This window comes from Salvelinus namaycush, chromosome 11 (genome assembly GCF_016432855.1).
Source record: "Salvelinus namaycush isolate Seneca chromosome 11, SaNama_1.0, whole genome shotgun sequence".
Classification (NCBI taxonomy): domain Eukaryota; kingdom Metazoa; phylum Chordata; class Actinopteri; order Salmoniformes; family Salmonidae; genus Salvelinus; species Salvelinus namaycush.
In genome coordinates, this window is record NC_052317.1 from 34,158,954 (window position 1) to 34,164,500 (window position 5,547).

Here is a 5,547-nt window from a genome sequence, read left to right on the forward strand (position 1 = left end):
CTATAAGGGAAAAACCAAAAAGCCGGAAGAGGTGAAATACTTCCAGTCGCCCATCAGGTTTCCCCTCTCCAGTTTGAGGTAGGTCTTGTCTCCCCTCTCCATGATGACCAGGCCTTCGTTGGTGGCTGCCTCCCGCGTCACATTCTGGTCCCCAGCGAAGGCTGAGATCATTGGCCACCCATTCACCATCAGACTAACCTGGGGAAGAAGAACCACAGAGTCTCAATGCCAAATAACTAACCGTATGTGAGACATGTGTGATTGCTACATATGATGTATGTGTGGTGTGTATCTCACTTGGATAGTTTGTCTGTTATAGGCCTTCACAACATGGAAGTTGAAGCTGTAGACTCCCCTCCAGGGGGCTAGGAAGACACTGCCCTCCTGGTCAAAGTGATTGCCCACATTCACCAGGATCTGAGGTAAGAAGAGAAAGGGAGAGAACTAATACAGGAGAATAAGAGAGATGGGGAGTGGTGGTATAGAAATCACCCTGAAGAAGGCACAGTGATGCCGAAACGTTGGTGATTTACCCAATCATTTACTGGGAGTTTATAAACTCAGCAAAAAAAGAAACGTCCTCTCACTGTCAACTGCGTTTATTTTCAGCAAACTTAACATGTGTAAATATTTGTATGAACATAACAAGATTCAACAACTGAGTCTTAAACTGAACAATTTCCACAGACATGTGACTAACATAAATGGAATAATGTGTCCCTGAACAAAGGGGGGGTCAAAATCAAAAGTAACAGTCAGTATCTGGTGTGGCCACCAGCTGCATTAAGTACTGCAGTGCATCTCCTACTCATGGACTGCACCAGATTTGCCAGTTCTTGCTGTGAGATGTTACCTCACTCTTCAACCAAGGCACCTGCAAGTTCCCGGACATTTCTGGGGGGAATGGCCCTAGCCCTCACCCTCCCATCCAACAGGTCCCAGATGTGCTCAATGGGATTGAGATCCGGGCTCTTTGCTGGCCATGGCAGAACACTGACATTCCTGTCTTGCAGGAAATCCCGCACAGAACAAGCAGTATGGCTGGTGGCATTGTCATGCTGGAGGGTCATGTCAGGATGAGCCTGCAGGAAGGGTACCACGAGGGAGGAGGATGTCTTCCCTGTAACACACAGCGTTGAGATTGCCTGCAATGACAACAAGCTCCGTCCGATGATGCTGTGACACACCGCCCCAGACCATGACGGACTCTCCACCGCCAAATAGATCCCGCTCCAGAGTACAGGCCTCGGTGTAACGCTCATTCCTTTGACGATAAACGTGAATCCGACCATCACCCCTGGTGAGACAAAACCGTGACTCATCAGTGAAGAGCACTTTTTGCCAGTCCTGTCTGGTCCAGTGGCGGTGGGTTTGTGCCCATAGGCGACGTTGTTGCCGGTGATGTCTGGTGAGGACCTGCCTTACAACAAGCCTACAAGCCCTCAGTCCAGCCTCTCTCAGCCTATTGCGGACAGTCTGAGCACTGATGCAGGGATTGTGCGTTCCTGGTGTAATTCGGGCAGTTGTTGTTGCCATCCTGTACCTGTCCCGCAGGTGTGATGTTCGGATGTACCAATCCTGTGCAGGTGTTGTTACATGTGGTCTGCCACTGTGAGGATGATCAGCTGTCCGTCCTGTCTCCCTGTAGCGCTGTCTTAGGCGTCTCACAGTACGGACATTGCAATTTATTGCCCTGGCCACATTTGCAGTCCTCATGCCTCCTTGCAGCATGCCTAAGGCATGTTCACGCAGATGAGCAGGGACCCTGGGTCTGTAGAAAGGTCTCTTTAGTGTCCTAAGTTTTCATAACTGTGACCTTAATTGCCTACCGTCTGTAAGCTGTTAGTGTCTTAACGGGACAGGGGGCAGCGTTTCCACTTTGAACAAATTGCGTGCCCAAATTGAATTTCCTCCTACTCTGCCCCAGAAGGTAATACATGCATATGATTATTACTATTGTATAGAAAACACTCTGAAGTTTCTAAAACTGTTTGAATTATGTCTGTAAGTATAACAGAACTCATTTGGCAGACAAAAACCTGAGAAGATTTCCAAACAGGAAGTGAGAACTCGATTTTCAAAACAGTGCCAAATGATACCCATTATAGTTATGGATGAGCAAACACTTCCTAGGGCTTCCACTAGATGTCACCGTCTTTAGATTTTGGTTATATGATTCTACTATAAAGGAGGGGCTCATAGGAGCTATTTTACTGAGTGGTCTTCAGAAATTCTCAGTCCCATTTTGCGCGCGAGCGAGAGAGAGTGCTCTCGTTCCAATGCTCTTTCTTCAGACAATGAAATTCTCCGGTTGGATCCTTATTGATGATTAATGTTAAACACATACTAAATATGGATTGCATACATCATTTGACTTGTTTCTACGACCTGTAACGGAACTTTTTGAGTTTTTGTCTGGAGGGATTGCTCGTGCGTCATGAAAATGGATTCGTGGGCTGAACATGCTAACAACAAGTGGCTAAATTATGGGCTTTGTGGAACTTTTCAGTCATTTATTGCCGAACTGGGAATCCTGGGAGTGCCTTCTGATGAAGTTATTCGAAGGTAAGTGCATATTTATAGTGTTTTTGTAGCTTCTGTTGACGCCAAAATGGCGACTATTTCTTTGGCTGGATTGTGCTCTGAGCGCCGTTCTCAGATTATTATTTTTCCGTAAAGTTTATTTTGAAATCTGACACAGCGGTTGCATAGAGGATAAGTTTATCTTTAATTCTGTGAATAACACTTGCATTATCAATGTTTATTATGAGTATTTCTGCAAAATCACCGGATGTTTTGGAATCAAAACATTACTGCACGTAACGCGCCAATGTAAACTGAGATTATTTATATATAAATATATATATATATATATATATATATATATATATATATATATATATGCACATTATCGAACAAAACATAAATATATTGTGTAACATGATGTCATATGACTCATCTGATGAAGATGTTCAAAGGTTAGTGATAAATTTTATCTCTATTTGTGGGTTTTGTGAAAGCTATCTTTGCTGTGAAGAAAATGTCTGTGCTTTTTTGGATTTGGTGGTGAGTTAACATAAATATATGTTGTGTTTTCGCTGTAAAACATTTTAAAAATTGGAACTGTTGGCTGGATTCACAAGATGTTTATCTTTCATTTGCTGTATTGGACTTGTTAATGTGTGAAAGTGAAATATTTCAAAAAAAATTTTTTGAATTTCCCGCGCTGCCTTTTCAGTGGAATGTGTGGGGGGGTTCCGCTAGCGGAACGTGTGTCCTAGACAGGTTTTAATGAACGTTCCACAGTTGCATGTTCATTAATTGTTTATGGTTCATTGAACAAGCATGGGAAACAGTGTTTAAACCCTTTACAATGAAGATCTGTGAAGTTATTTGGATTTTTACAAAAAAAAATTATTCCTGAGTTTATATAGTGTGCGACTCTCTTTATTTTATAGCTTATAGTTTATTCGCCGTTAGTCAGCACCTCTACATACAATAATTTTATCTGGGTGTGCGCCAGCTCATGTTTTTGATAAGGTATAGAAATCAATCATTCATCAATGATCAATCAAAGAAAAATCAATCAACAACCAAAGGGAATTCATTAATCAGAATCAGAAAGCATGAGTCAACTTCACCTGCTGATGTGATACTTTATATGGTCAATGTTTCTTTGCATTTGTTCACCTGGTCGAAGTAGATGATCATGGTGGCGGTTGCTCATGTCTGTGGGCTCATGGTTGGTCTGGCGGGTGGCAGAGATGGCCACCCGGCCCGTGCCTGAGCGTACTGACATGCCCAGGGCATTTCCCGCTGGCTCAGAGTTAGGAGTGGAGTCACAGATCACCAAACACTTCCCTTCCAGGACGATCGGTTCTGTGTCATTCTGGGCCTGGGCCCCTAGAGGCCCCTATAGGAGCAGCAGCACTAGGGGCACTGTGGACTCGAAGTTGGAAGGATGAACCAGCCTGGGATACATGCTTTTAATTGGCTATGTTTTGAATGTAAATCTGTGATTGATTCAATTATGGAGGAATGTTACTTAGAGACATAGATACACATGCTCAAGCAAAAGAGGTGTACGACTTTTAAATCAATAGATATTCTGTCCTTTGCTTACTCTGGCCCTAAATGATGTTGATGTTGTGTCTGATTTTTAGCAGGATCATTAGGGTCCTCAATTGGTTGAACTTGGTCGAACACCCTGATCTAAGACAGCAGTCTCTATCCCACCTAGTGTAGACCCTATGTAGGAATTCTCCCAGTAATAAAAACAGAGGTGAGTCAGGTAGGACTGACAACCAGGAGGTTTTGGGGTTATTAGTGTTCAGCAGCAGGAGCCAAATTCAGAACACATGCAGTCACTTCCTCTAACTCCCCCCACATGATCTGTCTGTCCTTCCCTTCCTCTCTCTCTCTCACTCACTCTGTTCTCACAGATGTCTCTCCTGTGGATTCTGTGCTTGTTTGCAACTGCGGCAGTAGGGGGCAGGATGGCAAGGACAAATAGACATTTGGGTGTGTTCCAATCTACTTCATCATTGCACAAGACCTGAGAGAGAGAATGAAAAATGGAGGGAGGGAGGGATAAATTGAGAAAGGTAAAGATAGGGCACCTGTGAGGAATCTTGGCATTGGCTACCAGAAAAGCTTATGAAGAGGAGGATGAAGAGGAGAATATTGTTAGTGGGGGAGCAGGGGAGGATGTACAATCCAGGAGGTAGTGAGAAAGAAAGATGGAGTGGGGGAGCAACTCCACTGAGACCATCTTTCACGTGCTATTTCCCTCCTGATGTTCAACATACCCCCCTCCTCCTCTCACCCACCATGTTATCAAATCAAATTAAAATCAAATCAAATGTATTTATATAGCCCTTCTTACATCAGCTGATATCTCAAAGTGCTGTACAGAAACCCAGCCTAAAACCCCAAACAGCAAGCAATGCAAGTGTAGAAGCACGGTGGCTAGGAAAAACTCCCTAGAATGGCCAAAACCTAGGAAGAAACCTAGAGAGGAACCAGGCTATGAGGGGTGGCCAGTCCTCTTCTGACTGTGCCGGGTGGAGATTATAACAGAACATGGCCAAGATGTTCAAATGTTCATAAATGACCAGCATGGTCAAATAATAATAATCACAGTAGTTGTCGAGGATGCAGCAAGTCAGCACCTCAGGAGTAAATGTCAGTTGGCTTTTCATAGCCGATCATTAAGAGAATCTCTACCACTCCTGCTCTCTAGAGAGTTGAAAACAGCAGGTCTGGGACAGGTAACACGTCCGGTGAACAGGTCAGGGTTCCATAGCCGCAGGCAGAACAGTTGAAACTGGAGCAGCAGCACGGCCAGGTGGACACTTATCACTCAGTGTCTCTGTCCTTCTCTTTCATTTACTCACTTAATTCCTCAGGTGTTTATCTTTTCACATCTAAATATATGGTTACTGTATATCACACAGAGAAGATGGCACTTCATCCAGTATTGATAGTATACATACAGGTAAATGCCCAAATAAAGGTAACACTTGAGTAAATGAGGAATTCAAAGTA

General features: G+C 43.8%; 1 pseudogene; it reads right to left on the minus strand.

The window, feature by feature from the left end:
- Nucleotides 1-3,982, minus strand: LOC120055632 (annotated as a pseudogene).
- Nucleotides 3,983-5,547: the final 1,565 nt, after the last annotated feature.